Source organism: Triturus cristatus, chromosome 11 (genome assembly GCF_964204655.1).
Source record: "Triturus cristatus chromosome 11, aTriCri1.1, whole genome shotgun sequence".
NCBI classification, from domain to species: Eukaryota; Metazoa; Chordata; class Amphibia; order Caudata; family Salamandridae; genus Triturus; species Triturus cristatus.
The window spans coordinates 605,881,309-605,903,191 of record NC_140594.1 but is presented as its reverse complement, the minus strand read 5'-3'; the positions used below and the strand labels follow the sequence as shown (position 1 = coordinate 605,903,191).

General features: G+C 42.4%; 1 protein-coding gene across 2 annotated transcripts in view; it reads left to right on the top strand.

Annotated features, from left to right (window-relative positions):
- TACC1 (transforming acidic coiled-coil containing protein 1) overlaps positions 1-21,883 on the top strand; it is a 622,392-nt gene that overhangs the window by 50,812 nt on the left and 549,697 nt on the right. Inside the window, exon 1 of one of the 2 annotated variants that reach the window (XM_085633923.1) lies at positions 11,325-11,476. The exons of the other annotated variant lie outside the window; for it this stretch is intronic. The gene's annotated coding sequence lies outside the window, so the exon portion shown is untranslated. Of the gene's footprint in view, positions 1-11,324; positions 11,477-21,883 lie in introns of those variants that run through there. 2 annotated transcript variants of the gene reach the window in all.

The window sequence follows — 21,883 nt, the reverse complement described above, 5'->3', positions numbered from 1 at the left end:
ACAAAGCCACTCACAGCCCAATACAACCTCTTATACACCCACTCACACACCCACACAACCACTCACATACCCATTCACAAACCCATTAAACTACTCACAAACACCCACTTATTAATACAGCCACTCACATAGCCACTCACCCACCCATACAGCCACTCACTCCCCTATACAGCCACTCACTCCCCTATACAGCCACTCACACACCCATACAGCCACTTAGACACCAACTTCCACACTGATACAGACAGAAACACAGCAACTCAGATGACTTATGTTAGAAAAATTATCATTCATTAGTAGTACAAAAAGAATAGTATTTTAATGTATGCAGTAGCTTAGTTTATATGTGTAAGTCTCAGACATGTTATCAAAACACTTACACTCACTCACTCAATATGAGATAAAAAAATGCATATTTCAGCTTTGCTTCTAAAAGTTTTTATTTATGTTTAGGCTTGTTAGAAAACCCATAAATCCCCAGCCACTGTCCAGCACCCTCTCCGAGGTAAGTACTTGGTGGAGTTAGAAGAGTTCATCTGTCACTGTCCAGCACCTTCCCTGTGGTAACGCATCTTGAATATTGGAATGTGAAAAGTAATTGGTTCACATAGTTACTGTATGGTTTCTTCCTAGAATACATTTTGTTTGTTCAAAAATAATAGATTTTTTAATTACATTGCAAGCTTCAGTTCTCCTATTTCAAATGTAATTTCTAAAATTATTTTACCTTACAATTATGATAACTTTCGAAACGTTGACAAATTGAATTGTTCCTACAGGTGGTGTTCTTCGTAGGTAATACATTCTGAAAAATAATAAAAAAATGTATAAAAAACGTTTGCTTTCATACGTATTTGTCCGTTAACGTACACTAACATTGATAATTATACTTAATGTAACAGCTAGATGGCAGTGTTTTGAATAGTGTGTCTGTAGTAGTTCTGCTTTCTCTCATGCATGTGGTCACTTCACAAGGCAGTTTGCCACTGATCACAAAATAGTGGATGCCTGTTTTTATATTTTTAGTAAGGTTTAAATACAATTCTCAGTAAAATAATTGTTGTAATTTGTGCTTTGGATGAAGAAATACATGACTTAAAGCATAATTATTTGACCTTCTTCAGAGGCTTCGTCAACCATCTTGGTTGAAGTCAGAGTCACACGTAGAAATGGAACAAATATTAATTTTATGTGTGTACTGTTGTAATGTTCTGCATTGCTTTGCGTTGTGTTGTTTTCTGTTGCACACATTATGCAGTCCTTTTTATGTTCCTAAAAATATTTTTCTTTATAATTAAATACAATTGAGTGACTATATAAAAACATCAAATTAATTTTTCTACTTTTAATCGTAATTCTTTACCTTTTACATAAAGTGTGGAAATGTTTTGCATGGTAAACGTATGTCTGATAAAGGTCTGATGGTAAAGACATGCGTGGTTATGGTATATGCTTTGTAAACACAGTGTGGCAAAGGCATGTGTGGTAAAGTCGATGTGTTATTTCATCGTACATCCATTGTAATAAGCGCAAAATATCCTAAAATTTTGGAGGTGTACTTGTGTTGTGGGTGGTAGTGTGGTTGTGTTATGTTTAGCATTCATTGTTTTTTTACCCTATGATACATCTCCGGCTCTGCTTTGGTGGTGGTCAGAGAGTCAGAAGTATGTAACTTTATTTTAAAGTTGGTATAGGTAGTCCTGGGCCATTTACATATCATGGGATATGCTGCGGTCGTCAGTGGCTTTGTCATCTCCTTTTCATCCCATGTCTTGTAAATGCTTTCCTTCAAATAGGATCATGCCCCTCTGATTTGAAGAGTGACATTGTTTCTCCTTTATTGGGAAAAGCAGGTTTAGAAGCCAACTCAGAGAACTTCCATCCTATCTCTGCTATTTACCAAAACGATTGCTACTGATTAATTACAAAATTACCTTAGAGACTGATACACTATTAGTTACTTAGAATCAGCTTTCGGCCTTACAGAAGCACAGAGACAGCCACATTGGACATAAGGGAACACTCCTTCAACAACAGGCTTAAAAACGATCACCTGCTCTTTTTCTATTGGACCTCTCCACAGCATTTGCTCACCTGGAGCATGTTTTGTGACAGGGACTGTTTTGGGTATGCCTGATTAAGACTTTCCTAGGAGTCCACACTTAAAAAATCCATCTGGGTATTTTTTCTTCTCCCAGTGTGCTTTAACATGCAGCTTTTCCTAGATCGCCACCCTGTCCATCGTGTTATTTAATGTCTACATGATCCTCTCTTGGCGCAACTAGGTGAAGCCCGTTGTCTGTGGTTTCAAATGTACATGGATGATTCTCATATTCTGGTGGATTTAAATGGGTCTGCATCCAAATGCTGTCATGTTACATTTTGCCTACAGGAAGTAAAAATTTGTATGTCTGTTAATTTGTTATCTCTAAATGTTTAAAAAGCACAGATCCTTCTCTTACTGATCAACCCTGGTCATTGGAGTTTAATTGACCTTCTAAAATGGAAGCACTCTCAAACAATATGACATCAGGGTGTCATCTCTGACCCTACGTTTCACTTTGACCTTCAGGTACTTGCAATTGTAAAAACTGTGAATTTTCATTTGTACTACCTTTCAAAAACAGGTATGTTTCTGAATCCGGCATTGTTAACCTTACTGATTCAAGCTGTGGTATTTTCAAGGCTGTTCTGTTGTGATGCAATCTATTTGCATTTCCCTCAGAAATATGGTGCAGGCTCAGTAAAACCGAGCCCTTAGAATTGCTTTTGGTCTTAGGGAATTTGATCACATTTGTAGATGCCACGTTCAGTTAGGATGGTTGCTGACACGAGATTATACATGTCAGAGTCCTTTGTGTAGTCTGAAAAAAGACATCCGAGGGATCTCTTCTTTATTTCTATCAAGTTAATTCCATTTCCATCAACAGACTCGGTTATTATATTCCCAAATTGACGATTCCCAAATGGTGTCTCGAAAGTTCCACTGAGTGTGGCTGTCTGATCACTCACCTAATTTGTTAAATTTTAAAGGTAAACAGAAAGAGTACCTATTAAACATATCAGCTGTAATATATCAATTTGTTAGGGCCGATGATACGATTCTCAAAATGTTACTGGAAAATGTATGTAGTTGATTAATGAACCTGATTTATTTGATATAATCTGTGTTGTGGGTTGTTGCTTGGCTAGTTTTCTGGTATGTATCTGCTGCATACAATCATTCAATACAACTAGAATAATTATAAATACATGTTGGATCGTAAAAGAGTCACTTGTGATGTTAGGTACTATTTGTCTCTGGAATTGGGGAGGGCAATAATGAGATTTTTAGCCCGCAGTGTGATGGCAGGATTCAGCTTGCCTCCTATGGGTTTGGGTGGCATTTTTGGTGGTACTTGCCCAATTAATGATATGGCATTGGGCGTGATCTTTGATGGTGGTGGCTTTGTTACAGGAACCAAATTCAAAGCAAATATACTCTCAACTCTGGCTACCTACAGCAACAGAAAATACACCCATATGTAACAGATTAATGTGATTTCAATTTTCATAAGGATTTTTCTTGGCAAAATTACTTACTGTTCAGAATCTCTAGAAGGGTCTGGACTCAAGCATGAGAGAAAATATCTTCTCGCTAAACTCACTGAACAAGATTATATTATATAGTCAGCATTTGCTTTCTACGCATCTGTAAGAGGTGTTATGTTGTGGTCTATTGTGGAACAAGAAGGAAATGCCAATGCTGATAACTAATTCAAAAAGTGAATCACTCGTGGAAGAAAACATCAAACGTCCACGACTGTACTGATTAGTAGTATTTATTTCAATAGCATCTTGTGAAGTTTAAATAAATCTTCTATGGAAATTTTTTGAATACAAGAATGAAGCACCGTTTACAAATTATTGACAAAGACATATAAAAAACATGTAAAAAACACTTAACTCTACATTTGACTCAAAAGACTGTACTGCCATTTAGGCAGATGTGCTACCTTACGAACACATTCATACACCACTCCTCATACAAAAAAGCACTCATTCAAACAAAACTATCTTCTGTAATCTACTTGCCGCTAATATGAAATTACCAAAGATAATGGATAGCCAAAAGGCAGCTTCCACATAAGGTGCAGGTAAAGAGTCCTGAAATCCACTAGTATGTTCAGCAGCCGCCAACAGTTGGTGGTAGTATCACAGCCAGATCATGAGGGCTTTCATCACTCCTGTTAGAATGAGTATCACTTTACCCCTGTTGCCAAGTAGAGTCTAGCACTGTGTTGTGAGCACAATATCAAAATTGTGTACAGTACTTGTCAGGAGACTCACCACAAGGGTCTTGTGTACACGACTACTTATTAGAGTTGCCAGAGTGGCAATATGAGGAGCAGGTTTTCACATGAACACTGCGCCAAAGACTTTCAATCCTAAAAACCTCCACTCACCACCCTGAAACACCTACTTTTTTACTGGATTTATGTTTTTTCAGTGCTAATGTCCCCCTTACCTATCCATTTTCTTTGGACTTCCTCTGTTCATGTTCTCGCTTCTATTTGTCCTAAGTCTTTCCTTGTCAGTTGCTTCGTTTTTTGGGTCACAGAAGTAATAGAACAAACACTGGCATATCCAATAGGTCTCGGCTTTTGGACCTTTATAAGTGGTTAACCATGCAGCACATTATCCTGGACCTTGGCATTTGTGGGTCGTGCCCAAAGCATAAAGTGGATGGGGGTTCTGGGTCATTAATAAAGACACAGTCTTTGATCCGTGTATATGGACACATAGTGTAGTGACTCTTAGCTGATCATGATGCATACGACTGAATTGGGAAAGCGTAGAACATGATCAAAGGCTTCTGCAGTAGGTACATTGTAGATGACTTCTGAACACACACAAGGACTGAAAACTAAGTGTTATTAGGTCACACATTAGTGCTCTACTCTAGATTGCTCTCATATATAACCTTCTGGTACCGTATACACAAAGGACGGTGGCAGTAATTTACCTTCAAATGCTTTATACACTGACTGCACCATCTTTGGAGCTGCCAAATCCCAAGATAAAACAAGCTCTAGTTCACATGAAAACTGTCTAAAAACAAGCCTTGTCCACACAACAGTGAAAATGGTTTACAAAATAGGACATTAATCTATTTAAAGTAGTCAACGTAAGAAATGAGCTACCCATTAACGTCCCTATGTTGCAACTGTTACTAACCAAACTTGTTAATAAAGAATGCAGAATCTCAGGCACGGATGAGTTTGCCTACAAGTCTTTAAGTGATTGTGCATGTTGGACCTTTCGGAGTAGAGGTGGGCGAGACACTGAAAGCTAGAGCCAGGCTTGAGCCTGAAGACTGACCCTGGTTCAGCTCGAGGTCATGTTGGAACCTCGAGCATTCATGTGACGTCTGCCAGCCTCCTACCCTGCCTGTACCCAGGATGTGTTGTACCACCAAGTCTGTTGATTTAGGACCTGAGGAACCTGGAGGAGAGGGAGTGATGCTGAGGCAGGCAGAGCAAGAAGGGGCAAGCCGTGAGTGTAGCTTTAGCAGAACTTGGGAACAGGACAAAGAATAGCTCCTGAGACCAAATAAGGAAGTGAAGCAGCAGTGCTTCAGAATATAAGTATTTAGGGATTTCGGGAGAGCTGAGCAAAGCATAGCTGCAGAGCAACACTGCATGTTTTTGGAACAAAAATAACAACATTAAAAGACATTTTTAAAAAAGCAGGGACAGTGCCGAAGCACTGACAAATACGGGCGGGACGTGGTGGTTGGAGGATGGTACGGCATGGGGAGATTAAGTGTACTCAACAGGCACCGAAGCACTGAAAATAACAAGCAGCGATGGGCAGGAGGTGGTGGTGAGGGGACGGCACGTTGAAATTTAGTGAAATACAAGCAACGGCAGGAGCTGAAGCTGAACACACACCAAAAACAGTGAGCAGGAAACAAATTAAAAAAAAGAGTTCCCCAAAATTAATGTTGTAATCAAAATAAAGTTTATGCTGTTCCTTATGAAGAAGAAGTAATAGGGTCACGGGAGACAGTGGTCTCATAGATCCCAAAAAGAGGGAATATTAATGGGAGTCCATAATTTGGATAATAATGCCCTCACACACCTTTGCAGGTGTCATGCTTCATCATCTGGGATGCTCCTCGTCGGGTCGGCGGTGCAATACCCGACGGGCTCCCTAAAATTAGGGGCTCTTTGGCGGAGATCTTTTTATCCAATGCCGTATGGTGAAGTGCGGGTGTGGGGCCAATGTTGTGTAGATATGGTGAATTAAAATAGAGCTGGGAGTGCCGAGGTAAATAAGTATTTTATTCTGGTGGTCTCCTACTCTAGTTAAAAATGAAGAGCAAGGTACTAGATTGAGTATAATGTCTCATGTAGTGTATCCTTGGTCTGTAAAGTGTAGGTCAACATGTTTCTCGCTGTTGGACAAATATCCATGCGATTCTTCAGGACCAGAAAGGAAAAAATTATAATAACTATCTACACATGAGCTGTGTGGTATTACTCACAGTAGTGGTGCTTAAAAATTTCTGGATCTACCCTATTCAGTATAATCCCCAGGCATCAACAGTACCCGGTGGAGTAAGCATAACAAATTGCTCCTACAATGTTAGGAAGTTTATATTCGTTATGCACATCAGTTGACCTGCCCTGTCCACCGAAATTAACCCATAAACAGAAAAGTGTTAGGAGACCAGTAGCTGGACGGTGCTCTGTGGGAGTAAACAAAAGACAAAAAGGAGGGTCAAGGTGGGAGGATTAACCACTAGCAAGCAAACATTTATAAAGGAAAATTTAATTAACAAATAAAAAGGCAATGACCGGGTGGTAAGCCCACAGAGTAGATACAGCTTTTCTTGAAGAGACAGCGCATGCTCTGCCTATGCTCGACCTAAAAAGGCAACTGCATTCTCTGTGTTTTTTTATGTTTTTACTCATTCATGTTTTTGCTCACAGCTCCAGTGTCCAGTGCTGGAATTGGAAAACATTTACTCCAGGATCCCATAAATTGAGGAGTAAGTTGTAGCAGAGGAAAGGGGTGAAGTCATGAGGGGCAAAGCTTGAACGGCAGAGTCTGACAGTCGACTTATTTTTGAAAAAATCTGCTGCAAAGAATTTGGGAACAAAGACGTATTGATAGTAAATCTACTCTAGCTTTCCTAATTGGCCATGAAGAGACTGTTTACAGGGTTAAGACACCTTCAGCAGAGATCTTTGTGGGTCCAGCAGTTTTTAGGGGATTATTATAGCGGTAAGATAACTTTGGTGATTAATGTAGCTCTGGGAGAGTTCTGTGTTTTCTCCAAAGTTTGACTCATAAAGAATGGTGGAACGTTAATGTGACTGCTGAAACGCATGTTATGTAACATGCAGATCACAGATTTGTAATTTATGAAGATGGGTAAGCGGGCTACTGCTTCGGCACAGAGATCATTTTGCTACTTCCAGTTCATAAGTTGCAATCATTCTAATATAGAAGAGTGATCTATTTACCAGCATCAAGGAGCTGCATACAAATTAAAAGTCATGGGTTGATATCCTTATTGGTTTTTTTCTCCATCTGTTGTTATTCTAAGATTGCAAAGAAGGGTTCCTTTGAGAAGTAGTAAATTCTTATTAATACAGACAACCAAAATCATTGTGTCACATTTTATTTCCTGACTGTGTTTCTCCGGACAACTCACTCTTAACATATATTGTCTACAAGTACGGACGATATGTGATTCCTACCTCTTATAACCCACATTGTCTTATGTAACTTTTACTGTACATTGGTTTCCCACTTGTATGATTTATTGTGTCTCTCAGTGTGTGATATAAAGCACTCTGACACCCTACATTGGGATAAGTAGCACTGTAAAAGAATTAAATTTTTAAAAATTAGTTCCATTTAAATCTTTATTTTTGTAATTACTCATACTCTCAGATAAATCTTGCACGCTTACAGTGGATGCATCTGTCTTACATGGTGTTTGACCATAGTCAAAAGCCTGCCTCCAAGTCATAGTTTCTCTAAAGCACTTGTGTGGTAATAAGCTGTGTATGTTTGGTTCCTTCCTTTGAATTGACATTTAGGTAATAGGCTCAAGATAGCTCCCAGCCAAGGCAATACTTAAACATATGAAGGACTGATGGTGCTTTAAATCAGGCATTTGCTTTGGGAAGTGAAAATAAGGAAGCCCCCTCGCGATCTGCAGCTTGCTGCTCTGCACTGAAAAAACGTGTGCTCCCTGTTGAATTATGTCGCTGTATCGAAAAATTATACCAGGCAAATTCACCATTTTTCACTAGGTCGGCCCGGGCCTGAAATAGCTCCAGGAACCAGGATCTGGTCAAATCTTCCTACTTTGCAGCACTGCCAGTGTGCATTAGCGAATTTAAGCTAACTTTCTTTGTAATATCTTTGTACAGTATTTAATACCAGAGTAGCACTTTTTCTGACTTCATTTTCCCATCATTTTAGCTAAAGTCAAACAGATTTTTTGTCATTAGTGTAATGTCTTTCATCAAGCTTAGTTTTCACTTTTTTCTCCGGGTAAGGTGATTGATTAATCTTCCCACAATTGAACCTGAGTTTTTGCACAGCCTGCTGCAGCAACATTCATACAGCATGCAACCACGTGCGTAATTAAACATGTTGAGGCCCCCCTGCAAGGTACATGGAGGAGTCCTCGGTCCAGATTTAATCCAGAGCTCTCAGGCCAGAGTACTGTGCTGAGGGGCTCCCCTGCAGCTCAGGGGCCTCCCTGCACCGCAGGGGCTGCGGGGAACTGTGTTACGCCACTGCATGCACCCTCTCACAAACTGATGTCCAGATGTAGGGCATCGCCACATGAAAAATCTTGCAACTAGTAAAAAAGGTGCATTCCCTATTACAAGGTGTTGCACAGATTGTGTCACTGGCCGGGCTCAAGATCAAAATGCCATTTTAGAGCAATGCTAACTAAGTCCACGGCCTGAAGGCAAGACAGGGATGTCTTGCGGGACATTTGTACTCCAGTACAAATTGCTGCAAGATAGCAATGGCCCAAAGGTAAGTGACTTAAAACGTGTAATTTTCTGTAAATTACGATTCACGTGATATTACTCTTGCTCATTGATTCCACCTGGCTTCATTTGGTATCATTTAGTGCTAGAATTTCACGCAAAGCCAGCTCATACTAATTTAGTAGGTGTGGCTCTGTATGAAATTCTAGAAATATTTACATGGTTCCGACCTTCTTAAGTCTCTTTTGAATTAATTTTTAAGTGGTTGGGGCTATGCAGAGCAAATCCATTAGGTATTGTGCTCCCGTTATCTTTTTTTGCAAAACATATTTTGCACTGGAAACAGCCGCGGCCCGTGCAGGTAAGAGCAATGGAGCCGGGTGGGAGGGGGATTTCGACAGACCATGACAAGGGAAAATTAATTATTTATTTAATTTCCCCTCATGATTGTCTGTTGAATCTCCCCACCCCCCGCAACCTGGCCCCACCGCTCTTACCTGCACGGGCCGCGGCAGACTAGAGAGTTGATAGACGCTGTCATTACACAGCTTTTGCATGGGAACTAGAGGTGGGTGAGCCAACATATTAACGAGCCAAGTTGAGCCATGGGACTGGCTCAGAGCTTAGAACCTGTGCACAAGCTGAGCCCTGATTATATTTACTATGTAAAGTACTTATTAAAAGTCTGTACAACTGGTAGTCTGAACTTACATATATGAAAGTGCTTTCATATGCGATAATGAAGGAAAAAGAGTTTTGGTAAAATATAAATATTTGCCTCAGATCACACGATTTAAGCAGAGAAACTGTGATTTATCCAGGTTTTCTGGTTCACTTTGTGCAAATCAGCCAGTAAATGCATATCTATTTATATTTCTTCATGCTAAGTCTTTGTTTTTCCCTCTTAGTGCATTGTTTCTGCAGTGTTTAACATATAGAGCGAACTCGACCCAAAGCTATTGGAGCACTTTACATGAGCACCATTTACATTACACAAGGCCACATGCATTGCTGATAGGCATTGAGAGATTAAGGGTATTTTTTTATGGAATTGTGACGCAGGGCAGCACAGCAGGTTCCCTTGCTGCAATGCCCTGCGCCACAGGGAAAGGGCAGGAATGCACCGTATTTATCCAATTCTGTGCATTCCTGTCCTTTCCCCCTACGCTTGGCAGCATAACACCAGCACAGGCACCCTTGCATCAAAGCACAAGGGTGCCTGCATTGTTCGCAGGACTGTTTTTGTGCAGGAAGGCATACCTGTGCCCCCGTTGCATCACAAAAAGTGACACTACAGTGGTGCAAGGGGCTCATAAATATGCCGCTAAGTGAATTGCCCAGAATCACAGGATGTTTTATACGAAGCCAGGACTCAATCGTGGTTTCTCATTTCAGCAGCCGGCATGATACGCAATAACACCACATCCTGGGAATAGGGCGGCAGGTGGAAGCCACGTGAAAGCTCGGCTCGTAATGGGCTTGAGGTTCCAACAGTTCCTTGAGCTGAGCCCAAGCCAGGCTTCAGGCTCCAGTATGGCTGGAGCGCTCAGCAGTGGTGTAGCTAGCCCTATGGGCGCCCATGGCGGTCTCTGTGTTTGCCGCCCCACGGCCACCGCAGTGAAGAGCAGAGGGGATGCTGGTGAGCATTTACGCCGTTTGCCGCGGCAAACCCATTGAGGAGCGGGAGGGGTTTGCTCTTGCCGCCCCAAGATGGCAAGTGAAAGGGAGGGGGAGACTGCTGCCCCAAAATCTCGTGCCGCCTGGGGCAGACTCCCCCCCAGTTATGCCATTGGCTCTCTGTGGCTCGCCCACCTCTAGTGGAACACTGCTTTGCGCAAGCTCCTGTGCACGTGTATAATAAATCTGGGCCTAATACTTTGAGTTTTAGTACTTGAGTATTGTTAGTGTGAACATAGCACCCTTAACAGGTAGCAATGCTTCTAAACGTTTCCCAAGATTATCTCCGGTGCACGCCAGTCGCATGGATGTGATCCAGATGTTTGTGTCGAATGTTAAGATGGTGGTTTTTAAGTAGCCATGACAACAGCTGGACGGCTCAGTGGAGTGGAATGTCGCTCACATGAGTGCATTGACTTGGTTACGCTGCGCACAACAGAAGCCTGTGTGCTAATCTGCTGAGCTCCACACATCACAGGGCTGCAGAGGGCAGGCCGCCTCCATGCGAACTTCTTCTTAAAGTTCCTCTGGGATGGCTCGACTCCTCTGTATGCCCTTGGATTGGCGACTGAGCGCCTTCCCTTTAAGGGCTCTTGTCCCATGCAAGAGCACTCGCCTCTGTTGTTTTCTTTCGCCCTTTAGATTTCCATTGTGAGTAAAGGGGACCCGACCTTCTTCGCCGCTCTCAAGGACTTTATTCTGTTCTGCAAAAACACCAGGAAGGCGTGAACATAGGGTAATTAGCATACATACAGGGAGACCGCCGTCCGGGAGACATGGAGCTGCATAAGGTAGGTGTACCCTAAATAATCTAAGCCCTTAATTAACACTGCCAGTGGTCTTTATAAATGGTTGCTGCAATTTACATACCTGTTTAGATAAACATTGGTTGTATTTAAAATAGAATTTGGCATCGGCCTTTTTGATCACATTAATAATTCTACTGGATCCGAAAGAATGCATAATTTTGTTCATAAATGTGCAGTCTGAATACATTTACTTTTATTTGCTGTATATAAATGCAAGATAACCTGCTTTAGAAATCTGACACAACTGCAATAAAGGAGTGTAATTTTTACAAAATATGTGCAGTTGTAATTATAAAGAAAAGGTACTTAACAGGGCATGTAAACGTAAAATGTTTACATTAATAAGGATTGACTAGAATAATACAAAGTGCATTGTTTGAGGATACTCACTTGACCAAAGGTGTAAGTGCCTCGACGTCTGGCATCTACAGGGAGGAGGGGCGCGTGCGTGCACATATAAAATAAAAATAAAAAAACACTTACCTTACTCGGCAGGACCTCCTTTCTCTGGACTTCCTCGTTGCTTCTGCAGCCCTGCCACCAGGAAACTCCCTTGACCAATCAGAGCACTGCTCTCACCAGCATGAGAGCAGTGCCCTGATTGGAGGGAGCTGCCTCACTCCACGCTCCACAGTGTTCTGGAGGCATGCACTTGCTCTTAGCTGGGTTAGAGATGTTCAAAATGTGCATGTGTAGCTGGCCGTCATCAGACGGCCGTTCAAAAAGACATGCGCATTTTGAACATGGCATACACAGCTCACCCTCCTCCCTGCTGCTGCCACTCAGCAGCTACCATGCCCAGACACTCTGTTCGGAACAGAAGATGAAAAAAAAAAATAGTAATGAATTACCATTACATTTTTTCATCTCAGTGGCATTTAAGTGGGACGACGCTCCTCCGCTCCTAGGACGCATTCATATGTTCTTGAGTGTGAACGTGTTTAGGAGCAAGAGTGAAATCAAACATATCTCAAGTGCTTAACTGAATAAATTATGTGATTTTCTTTTTATTCGTGAATTAGTTGTACGAGATACGCTGCATTTGACTGATTGTGGAAGAAACTGACACGTCCTATTGGTCCACTGAGCCACTTTCCAGGCAACAAGGGTGCCTTAAGGTTCCCTAGGCCAATGCCTCATCAGCTCTGTGTAATCTAACATCTGGCGAGTCATCAGTGATTAGCTGGTGTGCGTACGATCATTTGCCTCCAGCCAATGAGGTACTAGATTTCGTCAAACACCCTTAGTGTAAGTGTGTTTTTTAATAAATTAATAGCTTTAGATTGTATTTAGAAGACCTCTAAGAGACTCCTCTCAATATATTGTCTGGGGAGACCTTCTGGGGTTGCTGCTCCCCTTTCCTGCCACCATGCCCCTGAGAGTTTCTGGGAGATGTTTCTCCCCTGTAAAAGGTTGGAATAAAAAAGAACACTGGTGTACAATTTTTATATAAATTGACTACAAAATCCATAAGATATAGACAGGTCAGATGAAGTGCTCATTAAAAATGTAATTACTTTAATAGTGAGTCCAACAAGTCTGTTCCTCATCAGGGTGCAATTAAGAAAACGTGATAAGAAATAGGTGCAAAATGGTGCATTGTTATTCAGATACCAGAAGACTGACTACAATTCATAGGTTTTTACAAGTAGTTCCCAATGCTTTGGTAGAGGGTGACAATGATAAATGGCACTCGGATCTCATAATCTAAGTCAGATGACAGCAGAGAAATCTCTCAGGGGAGACAAAGCTTGCAGGGATGGATGCTGGAGCTACTGCCGAGTTAACAGAGACTTTAACGGTTCAGGAAACAAAAATCCATAAAGATGTATTAATCTCATAGGCTCAGACCTCAGACAGCAGCCGTGATCATGGCATACCATGCATAAGTATCGATGATGAAATATCTCCACATGTCATAACTGCAAGTGGCGTCTGGTGTCAAGGAAAAACAACTGCAATAAGTGTCCCAGATTTAGCATACATTGTCGTTTAGCATATATTTTAACTCTGATATCATTCAGTGGATGTGTTATGGAAAATAAATATTTTTGCCCTCAAACATTAGTTTGACATTTTCTGTAAATTCACACATTTTGTTTCCAAATGTAGCTTGCCATTTATAGTAAATAAAGCCAATTACATTTCATTTAGCAAATTAATGAGTTTGCATCCGAAATAGCAGCTTTCTGTTTTCGTCAGCTACTCAAATGTACTACTGCCACACACAGTCAGAATATGTCTCACGTACCTGTGTATCACAATTATGTGCCAGGGATGTCCATCATATGCCCATATTAGCTGGCAAAACTCAGGGTAGACAAACTTATGACAGGGTACCCATCACAGGCTGGGGTGGCCACAATATGAAGGCGTAGCATACAGCGGCGGCCGGCACAGGTAAGCTCAGTGGGGCGGGAGCGGGGCAGGGTGGGAGGGGGTACGTCGACAGATGACGGATTAGGCATTATTAAATCAATAAATAATCCCTATTCTGTCATCTGTCGACTTCCCCCCTGCCGTGTCGTGCCTCACCGCGCTTACCTGTGCCGGCCACCACTGGTGGCATAATTCCTATAACCAGGAGCTCAAATATACCAAAGATTGCCACCATATGGTACAGTCATCATTATGCTTCGACTGTCCACATTATGCCACAGACGGTCATCTTATGTATGAGCCAGCCAATTATTCTAAGTGTAGCAAATGGGTTTCACCCATTTAGTCAACCATGAATTTTTGTTTTTGACCACCTGGTTCTTGGTCCTTTAATGTGTCTCACTGCCTGAGTCTCACTCAGGGTAAATTCACGTAATTGGACTGAGCACGTTGACTGCAAGTGTTCACCTTTCAAGATAAGTACACTGATGCCCAGCTAGGGTAAGGAACACTGGGCTGATCACATGTGAACATGTTTGCTAACACATGTGCACACATGTGCGAGCTATGCATGTTAGACTATGATCATGTGCAGACCAGTAATTGCACTACAAGTAGCCTGGCGCAGAAGGGACTCTGCAAGGATTGATGCTGACCTGGCGTAGGCCGTATAATATTAGGGGGCATTCTTAGATTGGTCAGCATGACTTTCTAGAAAGTCATCAGGGCTTTCACTGTTAGGGCTCCCTGTTTTATGGTATTTATTTTGTTAACATTTCCGTCTGTATTTATCCATATTTATTTTTTGGACATGTTATTGGTATTTATCCATATTTATTTTGTGTATTGCGAATAAATGGAGCCATTAAGGGTATAGTTCCACATTTATTTAACTCTTGGATGTGCACTCACACATGGGTGCCTGCACATTTTAGCTATTTAAACATCCATGCATAACAAACATTAGATTCACAGGTACATATCAGCATTATACTACAAATATATGTTAACGTATTCCTGTATTAAAGGAAATCTCATCCTGTTTTTTAACTCTTCATGCTGTTTATCTGCTCAGCTATTGCCTGGAATCCATGAAAGACAGCATGGAGAGACTCTCACAAGGAGCACCATTCTCAGTATTTTGCTGCTTTTAAAAATAAATATAGATAGGAAACACATTGTTTTCTTTCTGTATTTATCTGTACAAATCAGTTAAAACGGCAAACAGGAAGCCCTAATTATACATATAGACACAATGCAGTTTGCTCCAGGGTGGCCTGCACAGTTCAGCAAGTTGTCAAACTGGAGTACAACATTCAGGCGGAGCTCTAATTTACACTTCCCAGCACACTAATCCCACATCTCATAGGACTTTACGAATTGTCATATTTCTCTGGCTCAGCTCATAATCAAATTCAATGCCTTTGTCCCCGCTTACCTCGTACTACTGAAAATTAATTATTCTGCTCCCCAGCAGAGGGAATAAGGATGTCCCAATAGAGAAAAAATAATCAGTGATTGATCCAGTTCCTGGGAGAGGAAAGGGGTGTAGGGGAAATCCATATCTGATAAGTAGCTTGTCACATTGCACCTGGGTGGGGATAATCCAGGCACACTAGAACATAGAGGGATGACCAGATCTCTAGAGCCAACATATGAGGTTCTCGCCTTTGAAGTTTTGGAAGGAAGGCATGAGACAGTTATGTCAGCTAGGGGTGGAGCTGAGGCCCTCAGGAGTTCTTTCCAGACATAACATGAGGTTATCATGATGATTGTCCCAGAATGCTGTCCAGGAACATTGAGACAGGGCTGCAGGGATGAAGTAGCATCCTAGAATTGGCCAGGGGGGCTGGCATCTAGAACTTTAACCCCCACTAAAAATCCCTTGCACAAGGGAGAGACTGTTGGCATGGGAGGTGACCATGACAGAAAGGATACCCAGCTAGAAAGAGAAGACACATGATGCCCTTCAAAGATGAACTAAGGAATTTGTCACCAATTGACACTCAGAACTAGGTGTGTCTCTCCAGAACCCGTGTCACTGGACCTATTATGCCCCTTGAGAACCAGATGGGGAAAAGACCTGGACCCCACTATCTCCACACAGGTGATCTGTAAGACAGCCAAAGGCTCTGGGGCCTGGGGAGTGCAGACAGGAGGGTGCTCTGCTGGCTGATGACAGACGGGGTGCACAAGATGCCCCCCGCAGCAGGATAGGAGCAACAGGAGCCAAGCAGAGGGGCACAGGGTCAAGACTGATTTGCATATGGCTGGGTCCAAACTGGAATGGCATGGTGAGCCAAAAAACTATGGATTATGGCCCAGATCTCTGTACTGGGGTGAATGTATGACATTGTTCTGCATTCTGTCCATCAATAGTTCTTTTTGCATTCTCCAGAACCTGTGGCACTGGACCTATTATGCCCCTTGAGAACCAGATGAGGAAAAGACCTGGACCCCACTGTCTCCACACAGGTGATCTGCAAGACAGCCAAAGGCTCTGGGGCCTGGGGAGTGCAGACAGGAGGGTGCTATGCTGGCTGATAACAGACAGGATGCACAAGATGCCCCCCCCTCCCCCACCAGCAGGACAGGAGCAACAGGAGCCAAGCAGAGGGGCAAGCTGGTACAGGGAAACAAAACATCCAGCTCACCACAAAAAGTGCAATTTTAGAGGCCAGGAGACCTGAAGAGGATTCTCCTGGTGGCTAGAGCTCACAACCAGTGACTAAATGACATCTTCCTCAAGTAAATTGGCCCTACTGGGCCTGATATAAAGCCTGATCCCCTGGGCGGAAAACAGCAGCAAATGAAGCGTGTGGCACTTCACTACCCAACAAGAAATTCTCCCTGGGGTGGATCAGGGCCCCGGGGGTTGGCGCAAGGAACATTGTTTACCCTCCCCCAGAGATTACCTTGGCCCTGGCAACATCATCTTGAAGCCGCAGGTAAATGTGTCATGGGGACCCCATCACTAGGGACAAATGCAGCAGAGCACTGCAGCTCACTCTACTCTACTCCCAGAGAAGCTAGTGCCCTGGGCTTCTTGGCAGGAGAGAGATAAGTCAGGCAGCGAAGGAGTGGGCGTCCCACGCTGTCTTATAAAAAATGGAAGCAGCAAGGAATATGGGTTACCTGGTGGGACTAGGACACCCAGGAACTAAAAACCTATAAATAGGTCACCTGCCCGTGGGCAGAAAAGTAAACTAAGTGGCATTAGATGCTCATCAAAGGCCACTGCTCCCATCAGAGGAGTAGCCTAGAATGCCCCACAAGGGCTAAGTCGCATATGTTCTATTGCTCTGTAGTGTCCCTGTCTGGGCATGGGCATTGCCAACGTTTCATCAATGTGTTATGGGGGGCTGTAGGAGGTGCAGCAGACCACTCCCCAAGAATATTTTACAAACTTGCCTTACATTTCGGGACAGATTAAATTCATAAACCCCAGGAAAGGTTATCATTGCCACAAGCATGCCCAAAAACAAGAGCATTTGCTTTATAGCTCAGGAGTGGGAGCCTCTAAGTGGATGCTCCGATGACGGCATTATGTTGGTTAAGGCAAGTAAAGAAAGACTCTGACACGTGTTATGGTTGTTTGGATGTTTAGTGCTTTCTGTAAAATGTTTTATGCAAAAGGATGAACATTAGCATGCTTATATTTAAAATGATTGCAGTTGAGTATGGTTACTGTCCTCATCAGTTTATTGGTGACACACTGCAGAATCATAACATGCAATAATTGTTATTAGTGTGATAAAACCATGGCCGGGCCAGTAGGCCTGCCTTATATATATTAATGTGTTGACCGAGCCAGTAGGCCTGCCTTACATATATATTAATGTGTTGACGACCTGACAAAGCTGGTAGGCCTGTCTCTCATATAATGACACCACCTTATAGAGGGATGTCGCATCTGGTGTAGGTCGGGTGCATTGGGATTATTGGATTCAGGACTCACTAGGGGCAAAATATAATATGAGGGTGTCACCAAAGGGGCTTTCATCTACTTGATGTATATATTTGTAATTTGATGTGTAGTATTTAATAGTGTGTATAATAAAAGTAATTTTACTTCTCAAAATAAAAAGCACTGACTGCACAATCATCTATTGAGTGTTGTTTTTTGCATGCCAGTGATTTTGGATTGCTAGACCACACCATCCCTTCTGCGTAGGTCTCAGACTGCTCTGCATCACTACCCTGAGAGAGGCAAGTTCTACAATGGGGTCCTTGGTTCCCTGAAAAAAGATTATTGCTGACTAATCACTTGCGCAGGACTCACATCTTTCACAACTAATGACCCATGGTCTTCCACTAAGGATGCCTACAATATTCTGATGAAGGTCACCACATGGGAGGGCCAGCATTATGTGTACAATGTCAACAATATTCCGTGGATATCCACCATATGCCAAGGCCACCATACTATATAAAATACCAACGAAGAGTACCTTATACCAAGGGCATTATGATACTTAAAATACTTACAATGTTCCACAAAAAGGAGACCTTATATCTGGGCCACCATGATGCCAGATTTCACACATCATCTCAAGAATGTCCTCCTTATTCCAGGTGGCCTAATGAGAGGGAGTGGCCACTTGGCATACACACTGGCATGCACATTTGTACACACATACAAAAACAACTGTGCTTGCAAACAGGTTCACAGAGAAAAGCAGGGACACACACACATACGCTCACACATGCGATATACACACTCACCATCACATCCTTGCTTGTAAAGAAAGCAACTTAGGTGCCCAGTCAATGCTGACTCATCCTTCATCATAGTGTTCCTGCTCCATCTGTGCCACATTGGCAGCTTGCCCGTTAGTTCTTCTGTCTGAACTGAGGCTCTCTTACCACAACCTGACCTCTAACATTTGGGGTTCCTCCCAACTACCACTAAAATAGAACAGTTTTGAATTCGCCAAAGGATGGTATGTTTGTCCACTTCTTTAGAAAGACAGGTTAATGGCATTTGTATCTGGGTCTGAAGGATGGGACAGTTAGGAGCTGGAGCTGAAGGCTTCAGACTTGAGAGCTGTGACTTCTGTGGCAGTACCCTGAACTTTAGATGACGAATAGGCAAGGGCATGTGGGCATCTAAATGGCGAAGAGGCCATTTCGAAACAAAACCGATTGATTCAGGGAAGCAAAGAAAGGTTGTTTTTAACTTCAAAAACATGAACCTTTTAGCTTAGACTGCAAGCTTTTTGCCAAATCCACAAAGTGTGAATAGGAGTCAATAAGACCATAAGTCAGCCCCAAGTGCAGAATTTCCAGGTGGCCCCACCACTACTGAGGTGTAGACGTGCATACACAACGTTCATTTTTTTGTTATTGGTTTTATATTAAATTCACTATTTCAAGATTGTGGACACCTTTGTTGGAAGCAGCATCCCTGTAGAAAATTGTAGCAAATACATGGGAAGAGGAGGGGCAGGGGAAGCAACAGAGATGTAAAGGGAAAGCAGTACATGATGGAGAAAGTTAGAAAATTCATGGCACTCCCATGCAAAATTAACAGATAAAAAAGTAGCCCCCTGTGATTAGTTGTGGAATGATGCAAGTTATCCAATGGAAAGGTTGGTAAAGAAAAAAATGCTTCAGTGCTGGGACAACAAAAGAAGATGAAGGAATGTCAATAAATGAGAAACAAGAAAGCCAACAAAGAATAAGTAATGGTGTTCCCAAACCCACGCTAAGTACTGGTGTTGTACACGAAAGGTCCTTTGAAAATAGACATTTCTGTAGTTGAGACTTAAAAATGTGGAGAAGAGGCAGTGACCTGTCCTAGGCTCTTTCTTGTGATTAGCTTATCCACACAGGCATGCTCGGCCAATGAATGGAAGAGGCATTTGCTGCCTTAAGCCTCGTCATCTAATTGGCTGAACCTACAAACAGACAAATATGCTCAGCCAACAAAGAGAGCAGACAAGAGCCTTAAGTGGGATTTGAAAGGGTGAGGACTTCTGCATTTAGCACCCTTCATGTGTATAAGCCTGTTGTCCTTTTTCTAACACATTCACTGAAAGTGGAAGAAGGACAAGATGGATAGGGGCTCAACAAGCTCCCCCCCCCCCCCTATCACATGCAGCACATATGTCTCATAATAGGCTGATGGACTGAGTTCAGACTTTATTTTTGTAACACAAGTTTTTGCAAGCAAGCAAAAGTAGGGCTTGAGCCATCATCACCTAATGGGCTATGTGCCCCTGAAGCGGGCGTTATACACTGATGAGGCATATTTGCCAAGCTTCTGCGACCAAAATGAAGTAGTATTTCTCAAGCTTTTGAATCCCTATTAGGCATTAATGAATTACGGTATTTCGCATGTGTTTAGGACGCATGCGTTCCGAACGCAGTCTTTTGTATAAAGGTGTCTTTAGGATGCATTTGTTGAGCATGCTAGTCATTTTAATGACTTGCCTTAGACGGGTGCTGGATGTTGTAATAGTTTAATTTACTATTCCAACTCCAGTCTATGTAACAGTAGGGAAGGTGTTGGACTTTCAATCCAACACCATTCCATCAATGCTTCCCCCCTTAAAGCAAGTAGTTTTTATGACTTGCGTGCTAAACGAATGCGTGCTAATGCCGCGTTAGTTCTGTTGCCAGCGCTGTGTTGGAACAGCGTGATTCCGGCTTCATCCAAAAGGATGTTTCCCATTAGGCATAGCTTTGACATCACCGAAAAGAACATCACCACCATGTGGCTTCTTCACTGGAATTCATGTTTTATCGAATGAGTCCCGGGTCAGAATAAAGGCCCGTGCGACTTCTGACCCGACTGTCATCATGAGAAATAAGCACCATGCTAATGGAGAGAGACCTTTGTGTGCTGTGGCATTAACCTTTAGCCTTGGTACCACACCTCTTCATCAACAAACACAAATGCTATAGTGATGTTGGACAGAAACCACTATAGCAGCAGCTGCAAAGCATAATTTTCAGCACACTTTCAAGGAATTATTTTAAATTTTTGTCCTGTTTTTGTACCTGCATTTGACCTCATAACAGGTTCTTTCTGCAGCTTCTCCAAAACAAGCATTGGCATAGCCAATAGGTCTCGCCTTTGGGACCTTGTAAGTGTTTAGCCATGAAACAGTTGTTGTTGCACCAAAGAATATGTGCTGCATAAATAAATACTTATAAGGTCCTAAAAGCGAGACCTATTGGCTATGTCAATGCTTGTTCTTTGTAAAGAAATAGATGCTTGTTTCTATTTCTTTACTTTTGCTATAATCGCGGCACCAGCGCTTTATTTTTAACATTAAAAGTAAAGCGCCGGTGCCACGATTATACCAAAGGTAAAGAAATAGAAACAAGCATCTATTTCTTTACTTTTGCTATAATCGCGGCACCGGCGCTTTATTTTTAACATTAAAAGTAAAGCGCCGGAGCCGCGATTATACCAAAGGTAAAGAAATAGAAACAAGCATCTATTTCTTTACTTTTGCTATAATCGCGGCACCGGCGCTTTATTTTTAACATTAAAAGTAAAGCGCCGGAGCCGCGATTATACCAAAGGTAAAGAAATAGAAACAAGCATCTATTTCTTTACTTTTGCTATAATCGCAGCACCGGCGCTTTATTTTTAACATTAAAAGTAAAGCACCGGAGCCGTGATTATACCAAAGGTAAAGAAATAGAAACAAGCATCTATTTCTTTACTTTCGCTATAATCGCGGCACCGGCGCTTTATTTTTAACACTAAAAGTAAAGCGCCGGTGCCCGATTATAGCAAAAGCGCCTTCATGAAGTACAGTACCGTGAGGAGACATATGGCGGCTGCGCGCGTTCACGCGCACATGCACGCAGGCTTTAGGCCAGCGGCTGCAGCACTTTGAAAATCCCCTTACAAAAATTCGAGCAACAGCGCATGCGCTGTTCTAGGCTCGACCTAAACAGTAAGGTGAGTCAGAGAAATCTGTAAGTTGAATGTTTGCTAAAAAAAAAAGTGGTCGCCTTCTTCTTAAAGGGAAGAGGTGTGGTGCAGCGGCC